The 13683-nt window shown below is 54.3% G+C and overlaps 1 long non-coding RNA gene across 4 annotated transcripts in view; it reads right to left on the reverse strand.

Moving 5' to 3' along the window:
• Positions 1 to 13683, reverse strand: part of LOC147598543 (uncharacterized) — a 14188-nt gene continuing 505 nt past the window's right edge. The window contains exons 1-5 of one of the 4 annotated variants that reach the window (XR_015260503.1): positions 8835 to 8955; positions 7740 to 7978; positions 3887 to 4343; positions 2645 to 3581; positions 1 to 1343 (exon numbers count right to left, since the gene is read on the reverse strand). This is a non-coding gene — a long non-coding RNA (uncharacterized LOC147598543). Of the gene's footprint in view, positions 1344 to 2644; positions 4344 to 7739; positions 7979 to 8239; positions 8373 to 8834; positions 8956 to 13683 lie in introns of those variants that run through there. The other 3 variants (XR_015260500.1, XR_015260502.1, XR_015260501.1) reach the window with 3 other exon arrangements.

A 13683-nucleotide genomic window follows, 5' to 3' on the forward strand; every position in this document is an offset into this window, starting at 1 on the left:
CCCCTCTATTTTCTTACACTCCAGCCTCCAATCAATAAATTAATTCAAAATCATCTAACGAGCACTCAGGCTGTAATTTATTTTTCATAAGCGTTAATCCAATTCCTTCCAAACGTGATGCCTCTGGGACCCTCGCGAATTAGGAAGCGATTCAAGAGACTTCCCCAACATTACTTGGGCAGAAAACAACGAGCGACTGAAAATTATAACAACGCCGGGCTCTTCCTAAAGACGGCTTTCAGAGACCCAAACCACGCTTCATTTTATCTGATCCTCTGCTTTCTCTGTTTGCTGATGCGCCCAGGGGCCCACCCCAAGCCGTTAACAACCACTAGAAAATGAGTCCTGCCAAAAGCCTTGATCTGATGTGGCTTGCTTTTGTCGTGATTGCAAATCACGCGTATGGGGGAACAGCTCCTGCATTAGCTGTCGCGGGCCCGCAAAATACGCACGGACTTCAGTCCAGGGCGTGCACCAGCTTTTAATTCCTGCTTGCACCGTGGTGAATCTCGCTTGCGTTTGGAAAGTGAAGCAGACTCCAGGAAACATGAAGAGCTGATTCCAGGCTATTTTAAGCTTAAAAACAAGAAATACCACAGCTTCTCCAATGACTCCAGAAGCCAAGAGCTGCCCAAGCTCAGGGCTTTGTCGGGAAAATCAAAATAGAAACGGGAAAGGGGCAGAGGGGCAGGAGGCCAGCGCAGTTTGAGGCCACGTCTTGTCCCCGCCTGCCCCCACGGATGGCACGCTGCCAGCTCTGCCTCTGCCAACACCCCTCTCAACCCCGTGAAGTCATTTTAATCAGAAGCTACAGTGCTAAATTGCATTTCTCCAGCCTCAGTCTCCAGGCACAGCCCCAGCCCTGCTGAGCAGATTTTAAGAAGCTTCCCAGTGAAAGCCACACTCACGGGCAGCAGCGAGGGACGGGTGGCACCCAGGGGACCCCAGCTCTGTTCTCCAGGACTGCCAGGCACAGGTGACACAGGGACATCTCCCTGATTCCCGCTGGAGTCCAAGGCTGATGCATCATCTGGGGGATTTCACCCTGGTCCTGTCCTGCGCGTCCAGCGCCATCCCCCTGCTAACACGGAGCGTGCGTTTCCCACCCTCCGCCCTGGGTCCCAACACATTTTATGTCCCAGCCGCATGGTCCTTCAGAGAAACCTCAATACCAACACCTTAAAGTGTCTCTCTCTCCACCCCAACAAGAGATTCTTCTCAGAGCTGTCTCTTTGCTCATTTAATCGGCAGGTTGTGCTGGGAGAGAGGGAAAGATGCTTTTCCCTCGTGGTTTGCATGATGCATTTCTCTTTCCACTTGCTGTCTAACGCAGTGCACTTGGCCTAAAAAAAAAAAAGAAAAAAAATAAAAAACCCCTGCAGTAATATTCACAAGCTAACAAGGCAGAGGACTGACTTGAACATCACTGAATAGCAGGACAGAGGCAGTTGGGCTGGGGGGACTTTTGCTGATTTTCCTTGGAAATTAAAACTGCAACGGGGTGCTGCTGGCTACAGCAGCGAGGTGGAGCCGTCCCCCGGGACCTGAGAGCGCAGCCCTGCTCCCAGCCTGACCCCCTGCCCACCGCCAGCGACCCCACCGGAGCCGCTCTGCTTATCTCCGAATTATCCACCGACTGCTGGGAGAGGCAGGGGAAACTGCAGCCTCCTTCCCCACAAAAGAAGAGGATTTGAACTTCTGTGCCATGCTTGAAAGAAGTAACAATTGCCTTTTATTTGTATTTAGCAGCACTCCCTTGTACGAAGCCCAGCCAAAATGCCATTTCCAATAACACAACACATTTTACACTACATAAAACTGTGCACCGAGGGGAGGGAAAAACAACACGGAATTGCTTGCTCCCTCTACGCGTCACTTCATAGCATCGCTACTGCCCACCTCGGCCCCGCAGCCCCGAGGCGCGGCACGCCACGCCGGGGCCCGGGAGCGAGGGCTGGAGGCTCTCTCCCCGCCGCGGCAGGCGGTCAGAGCGCTCTGCGCCAGCGGATCCTCGCTCTGCTCCCACCGTCGCCCTGGTTATCCAGCAGCCAGCAGCTCGCTTTCAGAGCGCTGGTTCCCCGTCACTCGGGAATTACACATCTACCCAGCAAAGTCACGGGGAAATAATTGTTTGTTTGCTGCTCTAGCCCTCTGAAATTCAAGGAGAAAATTCCGCTTTGCTTTAGATCATGGGGTTTTCTTCCCTGCTGTGCTAATTTCAAAATCCCCACTCTCCTCCCATTCAGCTGCCAAACAAGCGCAGGGAGCTACCAGCGGCACGATAACCGGTGCCCCTGGGTCCGGGGGATCAGCCCGGCGGCTGGCTGCCAGCACGGCTCAGCACCGGGGAAGCCTTTGATGAGACCAAGGGGGAGATTTCAACCCCGCTCCGGACCAAAATTTAGAGATGATGCCCACAGAGAGGCGGATTTGCAAAGCCTCGTGACTTCAAACCCAGATTTCAACAGCGCCTGGCCAAGCAGCACGCTCCAGACAAATAGAGATGTTCCACGGGATGCATTTAATCGCATTAACCCAGGAGCTGTTGGCGTGTTCCTGTTCAATCATCGCGGCGCAGGGAACCCAACACAGTTATACACAGAACCCGGCAGGGAAGCTGCGGTCAAACACAGCCGAGACCAACCTCTCTGCTTTTATTGCCCTCGAGCGGCAAAACCACCGCAGAATCGATCACCCCTACCAAATTGGCGCTTCTTTGGCATGAGGATGGATCTCTGAGAAGGGCCGACTCCTCGGGCAGGCGATGCTCAGCACCAGCCCTGCTCCTGCAGAGTGTGGGTCGCAGCGCCCGTGGCTTCGTGCAAAATCCAGTTTCTCGGGTCTCCTGCTCCGCATTTCTTGCCCTGCCAATCTCCTCTCCTCCTGGAGAAGAGCAAGGACAAGGGAAGGAGCTGGAAAAGGGGGTTTATTTCAGAGAAAGGCGGAAGACGGAAAGCGCAGCGCCAGCTCCAGCGCTGCAGAAAGCAGGATTTACAGCCCTCTGCCACAGCCTTTCGCACCCGTACTGCGCCTCCACCCAGTCCAATTTAATTGAATCGATTTCTTTGAACGAGCAGCCGCCCAAGCCAAGAGCCTTATTTACACCAGGATCTTTTGAGCGACAGCACTAACAAACACCAGCAAAAAGGAGATGAGCACGACGCCACCGCAGCCTGGGTGAGACGAAGGCACAATCTCCCCTCCCTCCACAAAGATTTACCGTCCTCCGAGTGCCCCAGGCCTTCGCTGATGCCAACGTGCAGCTCCCCCACCACGTCCCTTTGGCCCCACGCAGGGCTCAGAGCCCAAGTCGCTTGGGAGCACTGAGCGATGGAGACTCTTCAAGCCCAGGTCAGCAAAAGCGCGGCAGGGACACGGCAGAGCTCCCTCTGGACCCCACTGACACTGGAGAGCGGGCAGGAGCTCCTCGGCTCCTCTCTCGGCTGTGCCGGGGAGGCCTCCGCAAGAGGCTGCTCAGCAGCACCACAGCCTCTGCAATCGGCTTCTGCGCACGAGCTGCAGGCCTGCTGCTTTTCCTGCCCCTGCCCGAGTCCTTACCTGGGCTCTAGACGTCTGGCCTGCTAAATAAAAGACATTTAAAAGCAAGAAATGAAACCAACTCCAAACTCCATTCCAGATGGTCTGGAGGAAAATCCGTATCATCTGCCAAAAAGCTACGGTTTTGCTTTCTCAGTTGTGAATTTCAAGCTCAGAAAGGTCAGACCTCCCATAGAGAGACAACTGCAGTGCACTCTACTCTTTTCCCATCGCTAGCTTCACAAGGTTTGCAATTCCAGCTCATTACACAAACCCAAGACTACTGTGCTCTTGTCAAATCCACTCCCTGTTTCTGCTTTCTGCCTCTTTTCAAGCAGAGACCACAAACCCGGGGCTGCGGCAGGGCGCTCCACGCTAGCTGAATGCTGACCCATGCTGGCTGAAGGACACCAACGTCTTTGGTGCAGAACACGAGAGAAGAGCAAGCCAAGCGCAGCGCCCCCTCGAACTCCAGTGTTATTGAATCACAGTCGTGCTGGAGGGAGCTGGCTGGGACACGTCTCGGCCAGCACAGCCCACTCCTACCATCCTATCCCCTTCTCTGCTGTCCGGATCCGAACTCCGCTTCAGCGCGTGAACAAACCTGAGCCGTTCTGGTCTGTGCAAGAGAAACTGCTTGCAAGAGCTCTGCTCCGGGGCCACAGCTGGATGGGTGCCTTCTCAACACCCGCTTCCTGAGATCCAGAGTATTCTTCACTTCTTTCCCAACAGCAAATACTCAAGAACTTCCTTTCAGGTGCTCCATCTGCATTCCCAGATCTTCCAAACACCAGTGGAGCGAAGACCTGAAATCAGAAACGACATCTCACAAACATCAAACGTTCCTGCTGGATGCTTTTGTCACCTTCCCCCCAAGCGCCATGAGCACAGCGTCCTGGAAGGCCAATCCACCAGCTCATTCACATTGACGGAAACAGCTCCTACAAAGCATTTACAACATTATCCAGCATTTTCTCCGCTCTTAGACTACCAGCAGACAGCCCTGTTGGATATGAGGCAAGCCACTGGTTCGGCTTTAGCAGCCGCTGTGTTATTTCCACCTCTCGTACATCACTCTGACCTGCTGCCCCGTTGCTGAGCCCCAAAAGAGCCCTGAGGGGACACGCGCTGATCTCAGGGACGGGAATGCTACGAGCTGCAGGACCGCGGGGCTCCCTGCACCTGAGAAATTGTGTCTGCATTCCCCGAGCGTAGGCAAGGTCGAAGAGCGATTTCCCCGCCATACCCCACGCTGGGCACAGCTGGTTTCCCTCTCAACACTTCACACAAGAGGTGAACAAGAAGAGACAGAAGAGAAACTGAAATAAATAGCGCAGCCCAGTTTTGAAGCCGGCTTCACGCTCCGAGGACAAGCGAAGGCTTAGAAGTAACTTTTGCACACTCGAGGGAAGCGGATCAAAGCGGTGCACGCTAGAAGGAGCCCGCTGACGGCCGGCGTTGCGCAATCCCAGAGCACGCTGCTGAACGCGCTGCGGCAGCGAGGGCTAGGGGAGCTCCTCACGGCAGATCGCTGCTGGAGATGCAAGGGATGCTCCTCAAAGGCTCGGCGGAACACTCACTGCGTGCTGCGGAGGACCCCGAGCTCTGCTGTTCAAGCCTTGACAAAACATGGCAAAGATCTGCTCTAATTGCTCATCCTGGTGAAATACAAGGAAAAAAAACTTTCAGAAATCAAAGGCTAATGCACGAAGCAGATGTGCCAGCAATGATAAGGCAAAGCAAGGCTTTTAGAAACCAAATTTGAGCTTTGCACGGATTAGACATTAAAATGAACTCACTTAATTTCATGCCGTATGCAAATCTTTACCAGCTGTCAGCTCTGTAGTCACCAGAGAATAAACGTAACAGCTAAACAAGAGCAAACCCGCAGCAAAGACTGGGTTCTGCAGAAGCCCGTTCGTTAGCAGGTCCATGCTCAGGGAAGTCAGGCGGCCTGCCCAGCCCATGGCTGGCGAGGCGCGTAGCCCAAATGTCAGCAGGAGCCTCAATTAAACCTCTGCAAATAAAGTCACTACGAAAGATGAGGCTGCTACCTGCCCCTGACACCCCAGGGTTCCCAGGCAAGCTGCTGTTTTCTGCGTGATCTGACTCTCCCTAATTTGGTAGCTGGGCTAACGAATGACGCAGCCCTCCCAGAGCAGAGGCCAGGTAATCACCGGGCATTCTCCCAAACAACAGCTCAACGGGACAGCAAAGGGCCACCTCCACCGGCTTTTCTCCTCTGGATGTACGACACAGATGTGCCAGCAGCCAGGAGTCCACGAATGCAGAACAAGGAGAAACGTTCCTGCTTCTCTCTAGAGTAAAAAGCCCTTGAATGCTGATCCCCACCAAAGTAGAGAGCATCGTCCTGGCTCGCGCTGAGGACACAGCTCTGCCAAGCAGCACCACCAGCCAAACTCCGGCTCTGTCCCCGGAGCAGCCGCACTGAATTATGACCCAGCACCGGCCATTTACCGAAACATTCAGTGAGCATCAGCGCCACCGAAGTCATTCCACAGAGCTCTCAGCTCTTGCCTGAAGCCATTTGCCACATCTGGGAGAAACAGCAATCTTATAATTGCTTCCAAAATGGACAGACCGCTGAGAAAAGGGAGGCACCTCGCCGGCCCAGCCAGCGAAAGCAACACACGTGCCACCGCGTTCAGGACCGGAGCTGCATCCGGCTGCCAACACCGTGGGCTGGGGTTTAGGCTCACCGGGCAGTAGCTGATCATTAGCTACAAACAGCACAGATCTAAGCCGCAGCTTTTGGAGAGGAATAAAAAGCAGGCAAGGAAGCCGCGTCGGAGGGCAGAGAGCCAGAGCTCAGCCTGACAATCGCTCACTGCCGGAGAGCTGCAGGGAGGGAGCGGCACGCAGAGGGGTGCAGGAGTTTGGTTCGAGGACCGGAAAGCAGGTTGGCTACGAGGCAAGAAACAACAGTGCTTCATCAGAAAGTTCCTCGCGGCTAAGATGGCACACAGGTCCGGACAAACCACCTGAGCTGACAGACAAGGCACGAGCCCGCGTGCCCTCGCTGCACTGTATTGATTTCCACAGTCAGCACTGTGTTCCCGGGAAAAGGCGCAGCTCAGTTCCGCAGGACGAGGCCCGGACGGAGCATCAGCACACCGCGCTCAGCTTTTCCCACCCCTTCACCTAGCCCAAACAGGAACCGGCCGCAGCTCGCCCCAGCATTTTAGGAACGGGCAGCCAGCAGCGGTGGCGCAGGAACAGCCGGGGAGAGCCCAGCGTCCCGGGGCTCCGCTGGCATCGGAGAAGAGCCAGCGAGGAGCTTCCATGCAACACCGAGAGCTCGCGAAAGCAGCTCACAGCGCTTGCCCCGCATACCAGCACCGAGCGATTTACACGCAGCTCCTGCTCCAGCTCAGCCTCTTCCTGTTGAAAGCCATAAAGCCCAACAGAGATTTAACATTCCATCTCCAAAGTAATTAAATCCAGCTGTATAAAGTGAAATGTTTAACAACTCTCAGTTTTGCAGAGTGCTGGAGGAACCTGATAAAGATGGAGTCACACCGCTGATAATAAACGGGCTGTTCTCCGCACCGTTACTGGCAGGAGGAGAGGGGGAACCCGAGTTTTAATTGTGAGGAATTTCAGAGGACGCATTTTCTTTAGCAGCACGCAGGAGCATTAACAGAGCTCCATGGAAAGCTGTGAACTATTCACGCTCTTTCTCCCTGTTTCCGAGATGGCTCTGGAGTTGTGCAGAGCTCCCGAGATCAGATCTCCATGCCAACACCACTAGCCACAGAGGTGCTCTGTGATTTATCAAGGATCGTCCACCTGCTTTGGTTCATATTTAAAATTGGCACACAGAAAGAGCCATTTGAACATCCCAGGCTCCAGGAGCCTTTGGAAACTTGGATCCATGGAGAAGCAAAGCCAGAGCAGCCAGGAGTTACGAAGGCCTCTGCCTAAATTCTGGGATTTAGGAACTTAATCAGCTCTTAACAACTGCGGACAGGGAGCATCGCCGTCACCAAGCACTGCTCAGGGCAGTCCCGGCCGAGCAGAGACCCTCGCAGGCAGCCCACTGGAAGGGGAAACGTTGGAAATCAGCCCCAGAACAGGACAGGCTGGCCTCCAGCACTCCACCCGAGCTCACTCAAAGCCCCCCGAGCATCCCCACACCGGCTGCCGTTGCCATAGTAACCAAGCAACCCCTCTCCTGGCACCTTTAAGGAAAAACGTCCCCCCCGTTCAGCAGCCCCCTGTGGGCCTCCACAGCACACGGCTGTCCCCAGACCACTCTCCCATTGTGCCTCTCCGCAGGGTTCTGGCAGGCAGCAGGACGTCCTGGCTCCCCAAGCCAAAGCGGGCAGGATCGGGACAGCTCCCTGTGAGGACGTGCCTCCAGCCGGACAACACCGCTGGCTCCATTCTCGGCTCCCAAAAGCCTCCTGCAGCTGAACATCTCCAAGAAGAAAAAAATAAAGGCGAGAGTATGAGGATCAAGTCATTCCCAGATCTAAACGGGGTGGGTTTTTTAAGTGAAGTCCAAGAAGGAAAGAGCTTGAGGGCATCTAAGACTAGAAGAGGATCCCTGAGCACAGAGAGCCCAAGCGTGGTGCCCGTGGCCACCAAGGCCACCACTGCCTCCATCCCCGCTACAGCACAGGCCCCCAGAGACCCCAACGGTGCCAGCCTCACGCTCCCCACCCGCGGAAAGGACCACCTTCAGCCAAGTCTGTCCCACCGTTGCCCCAGCGAGAAGAAGCGCCACCTCCGAATCTGATAAGCGGTTGTCTCACCCTCCCAAATCTCCGCAGGGACATCTGCCAAGCTCTGGCAGCTGTCAGTAGCATGGCAGGGGGCGAGCTGAAAACCTTACAAGGTAAAATAGCTCCTTTTGTAATCTGCTCCTACAAAACACCTACCCTCCTGCCTGTTTTAGCCCTCCGTGTCCTAGATTACAGGCCCTGGAGACAGCAAGTCTGCAGAATTTTAACGATTGAATGACGCCTCTCGCGTCCCCAGGAAGCGTGCCTGCTGGAAGGGAGGTCTCTGCCGCGGCGCAGACAGCTCTCCGCCCTTCTCTGCCAGGCTGCCCTGATCCGACTGCTCCTCTGGCACCCGGGAAGGAGCAGGAGGTTGCTTCCACCCCTGTGTGGCTATCGGGAAGCCGCTCATCCTTGTGCTGTGTCCCAAGCAGGGCCTACGTAGACTTTGACACTAAATCCCTCTTAACAAGCATCACTTCTCTTGCATTTTTAGCTGAACCCTTCCCCTCACTCAGCCACAGGAGCAGGGAGGTAAAAGCAAGAAATTACCTGGGCATCTTATCCCAGAAGCCCTCGTTATCCCAGGAGGTCTATGCTGCCTCCTGGAATCAATCAAATGGGCTGGCGTTGGGGGTACCCGGCACTTCACAGGATCAAAACGCAGAGAGGAGACTGTGGAGGCAATTTCCCTTCTGTTATTAACGTGCAAATCCCCGCCGCAGTAGCTCATGGGTTTAATCTATCTCCAGATCGCCTGGCGTGGAGTCACGGCAGTCAAGCGTATGTGGCGGCGAGTCCAAAACGGCTCCTTAACGCCGGAGTCAGCATTTCCACCTCAGCTTCAAGGGCAGGCTGGAGACGAGCGCGCAGCCGCTTGCCCTACCCCTCTCCCAAGCGTCCTCTGAGGCAGGACTCCCGCAGAGTTTGGGGACTGCGAGTTAAGGTCCAAGAAGTCCCTAACGAGGCTCTGCGGTCTGAGTTCCCCAAAAAAGGTCCTCTTCAACCTTGGGATCAGGTTGGACTGCAGCTTTCTACAGCCCCCAACTTCCCTAAAGCTGACGTTTCTCACTCCAAGGCAGGACAGCGAGCAAGAACAGCCATTGCCACGAGAAACAATGATGTTCTTTCCCACAAATATTTCATTTTTTCCAAGAGTTTTCAGGTTTGCTCCCCGTTCTCCACAGCTGCCAGCACCATGACAACTCTTCACAAGTACTAGAACAGGGAGGCATCTCAGGCGCTGCCATTTCCACCTCTGTCCCTGCCTGGGGACAGAACCAGCCCAGCAGCATTCGCCGCTCGCTTTGGGTGGGTGTTTCTGTGCCTCACAGCCTTCCAGACCTTCCAACCAGCAGCAGTGTGTGGCTGATTGAAAACCTGTGCTGGTAAGTGCAATAACAAAAGAGCTTTTCTTCCAGACAGATGGGACTCCTTATTCCCTTCTTCCCTCTAAATTGCACTCCTCGTTACCGGCAGACATCGCAGAGTGGCTTTGCCGGTTGTAACAAGCTTACTGGGCTGATGCTAGAACAGCTCTGGCCCAGCTCAGCTGAAGTAATGTCACGCTCAGCTGCAGTATTGCTTTGAAAGTTTTCCTTTTGTCCATTTATTCCCAGTGCCGCAAACCAATCTGTCTGAGAAGCTCGCTCCTCGTTATTCATTAAGAGCGCCAACAAAGCCCTGTGTTCCTGCACCCTCTCAGAGCTCTGTTTTCAGATATCTACTCGGCCTTCTGTTTGTGCTTCTCAATGTTTGCTCTAAGAGCTTTAAATCGCTCACTTAGCCTCGAATCCCCCCACTCCGTTTCTTCGGATTGCAGCTAGGACAAGTAATCACCACAGTGCAATCTGGCTCCTGCTTTTTGCTTACCCTTCTATTTTCTCTTTAATTAAAATCCCTTTGGTCTTTGCACTGCCAGGGCATGGTTTTCCATTTGGCTTGCAAACAGCGCAGCAGAGATTGTCGAAACCGTTTTTCACAACCACCTTGCTGTGACCTGGGTGACAGCTTTACCGCCAGGCATTTGATCTCTTACTTGCCCATCTGTTCGTTGATTAAAATCCCACACTTCCATATACAATGCTGTCCCTGCATCCAGCAGCCTCTCCTGACAAGAGCCTCGTACAGCCAAGGAGCCTTTCCCAAGCGCTGCTCCTCAAGCCGATCGCTGCCTCCTCATTGCCCGAGTTTAAAGCAACTCAAGGGCAACCAGTTGCCAGCAAGCCCCAACGGCACTGCCCGAGAGCGCAGGAAATAAAAGAGATGAAACCTGGGCTGGAGGGGGACAAAAAGGGACCACCAATACCCCCAGCAAGACAAGTCCTTCCTTTTGCAAAGATTTTTTTTTTTTCCTTTAACATGTGGCCCGGGAAAGCCAGAAAGAAGCAACACTAACATTTCTGCCTTATCACACCTTCCAAATTTATATCGGGTAGGATTCTCGCAAGGATCAGCCTAACAGCCACCATCAGACACAGCTGCCGAGAAACGCTAGCTCTGTGCCGCCGGCCGCCGTTACACCTCAGCAGCAACAGATCCCCAAAACCTCCTTAGTGCACAGGAAGGCGGTTTTTATCCCAGTACAAACAGTTCCAAAAGGAAATCAGAGCCTTACTCAACCCTAAAATATGTTTTTCGCGATCACTGCCTCTAAAGGCAGAAGGTATAAAAGATCCGGCAGAGAGACTGCAGCACACGGGGAGGTTTCCGCGGAGCAGCGAGATGAGTCAATGCCATCTACCGGCTGCAGGGACACTTCCACTTCCACGTTCACAGACTCAGGCTCAGATATGAAGTAATAAGAACCAGCCTGTTACGCATCTTCTCCCGTGACACAACCATAACGCTTCCAGCGTCCCTCTGCAACGCCACAACCTACGGCATCATTTCAAATGCAAATTCCCCGCTGAGGTTAAGGGTCCAGCTTGGAGCCCGTCGGCACAGCCGCGGCTGCAGACGCGTCCGTGTCCAACCACGCCGAGGAGGCCCAGAGGGCCACCCCAGGGCTACAGCTCCAGCGTTTGACAACCCTACTCCTTCCTGCCATCTACACTGGGATCTCTCTTCGCTACCCCTGACAAAATCATAAATAACTGCAACGCGCGACGTACCGGTGACGGCAACCCTTGAGTTATCCCGGATCCGCGCTGAGGAAGAGCCGTAGAAACGCCAAGTGTCAGCAGTACCGCTGGCACCCCCGAGGGACGGCGCGGCACTGACGGCTTCCCTACAGCGGTCGCAAAGCACTGCTCCAACGCTACCGAGGGGCGTCAAAGCCAGCAGGAGATGCCAGGCATTCCTGGCTACCAGTTTTGTTCTCTGCTAGAACAGATTTAATCACTGAACAGATTCTAACTGTACTTCTCACCATTTTTAAGAGGAAAATACATCATCGCTCTATAATTATTCTGTAATTGGGCTTGGGTGCCGTATCTCTGGCACAGAGGAAAATACACATTTCTGTAGAAGCTTCCTCTTGGAGGGCAGACAGATTTACTCATCCTTCAAATGCTAATTATCCCCCAACTTATCTTTCAGCATTAACGGGCTCTGGCAGGCTCCAAACGGCTGGAGGACGCGGTAATTTTGTGCTGCAGGAATCGCCTTGGGCTCCATTTGCTGCCGAGCGGTCTCAGAGCTGAGGTGCTGTCAGTCTCTTTTTAGGGATGCCGGTTGAACTGAGTTCAAGCTGCTTTTGTCAATCCCAGTAAAATCAATAAACATCTGAGAGAGCCCTGGCTCTCAGAGAGTGGTTACTGCCTTTCCCAGTGAAAACAAGCAAGAAAAGGAAGACTGTTTCTGGAAATCTCCATGTAAAACAACGTCAGCCTGGTTCTGAGCTGTTTGTAGAAGAAGCAGAACAGCGCAGGAGCAACACAGACAGCATCCATACTGTGGGACAGCACGTCCCACACCGTGCTCTTACTTAACCGCTGGCAGTGTGTTCCGTGATCGTTTATTTGGGCACAAAGGTGGCTTGTCCTCGGGACTACAAGTCCACCATGCAAACCAGTGACCGTGGTGGAACCAGCAGCTCCTCTGAAGAGTTTGGTTTCGAGTCACTGCTCAGGAAAAGGATCCTCGGTGCATCCCCCACAGGTGTGAGGGGAACGCAAGGCAAGGAACAGTGCCCAAGGAGAGAATACTGCCTTTGTGCTCAAAACATCAGGAGGGATCTCAGCGCTGCGTCCTCTCCGAGGCTTCAAAACAGACAGCCTGGGCAGAGGCCGACACACAGGCAGGCACTAGGGTGTATTTTTTGGGGGGCAGGCATATTTTGGGCCTGAATTCCTCTTCCTGAATGCAGTACTTGCCTTTCTTGAACTTCATGTTAACACTCGTTCATTTTACTAAAGTAACTTACATTTGCCCCTTTTTCTTCCTAAGTTCTTGCCAACAAACCCAATGTGGCATCGCAAGCAAGCCCGAGACGCGTCCTTTACTCCTTCACGGCAGCCAGGGCTGTGACAGCAGCAGCAGAACGGACAGATGCTGGTGAAGCCTCCCCGCACAACACCCCGCAGCGAGAGGAGCCCCGGCAGCCGCTGAACTCCGCGCTGCAGAGAGCCAGCAACGCAGGCGTCTCTTCTTCAGCACCCCTCAGGGCACGCTGCGCGGAGGGGCTGCGAACCCCCGCAACCCCAGGGCTGTATTTACCCGCCTCGCTTTTTCCTGTTGTCAGCTACAACCAAGAAAAACAGTTTAAATTGCCACCACTGATTTCTGACAAACCAGGTTATTTTTCCCTGGCAGGGATGATTTGCTGCGTAAGCATCTGGTAGAAAACTGCCTCATCATCTTGCTAGGTACTGAAATCTGAGGGAGTTACGTCCAATTCCCGAAAATATTCTGTTTTATTTCAGCTTTTGTCAAATCCCTCCCTGTTCCTGGTCTCCAGCAGAGGGAAGGGAGAGGCACAGCCCTGCTGCGGAGCACCAAGGTATGTTGATTACTGACACACTCCGCCGCCTCTAGGCAAGGGGGGGGGAAAAAAAAAAAAAAAAAAAAAAAATATTCCAGAAAAGCCAGAGATTGGTGACAAGAACACCCCGACCAGACAGCGGTTTTCTGCCCACACCGCCTCCACAGAGAAGGCCGCACTGGCGATGCAGCTGCCATCTCGCGGCCCCGCACCCTCACGATGCCCCGCCGGGCTGGGCGCCCCCAGGCCTGACCCGCTCCCCCCCGCCGCGGCCCTGCCCCGGGCCTGAGGAGGGGACGCAACCCCGCTGCCCCTCCGCCGCCATGACAGCGCACGCAGGGGCCGCCACCCAGCCCTTAAATAGCAAATGGGCCCGCCTCCTCCTCCAGCTTCCCTTCTCATTGGCTGCCCCTCCTGTGATTGGCGCGAGCGCTCACCAGTTGTCAGCCTCCACGAGCCTCTCCCGCGCCGGGGGCG

The sequence above is a fragment of the Chlamydotis macqueenii genome, chromosome 17 (genome assembly GCF_036417535.1).
Source record: "Chlamydotis macqueenii isolate bChlMac1 chromosome 17, bChlMac1.mat, whole genome shotgun sequence".
Taxonomy (NCBI): domain Eukaryota; kingdom Metazoa; phylum Chordata; class Aves; order Otidiformes; family Otididae; genus Chlamydotis; species Chlamydotis macqueenii.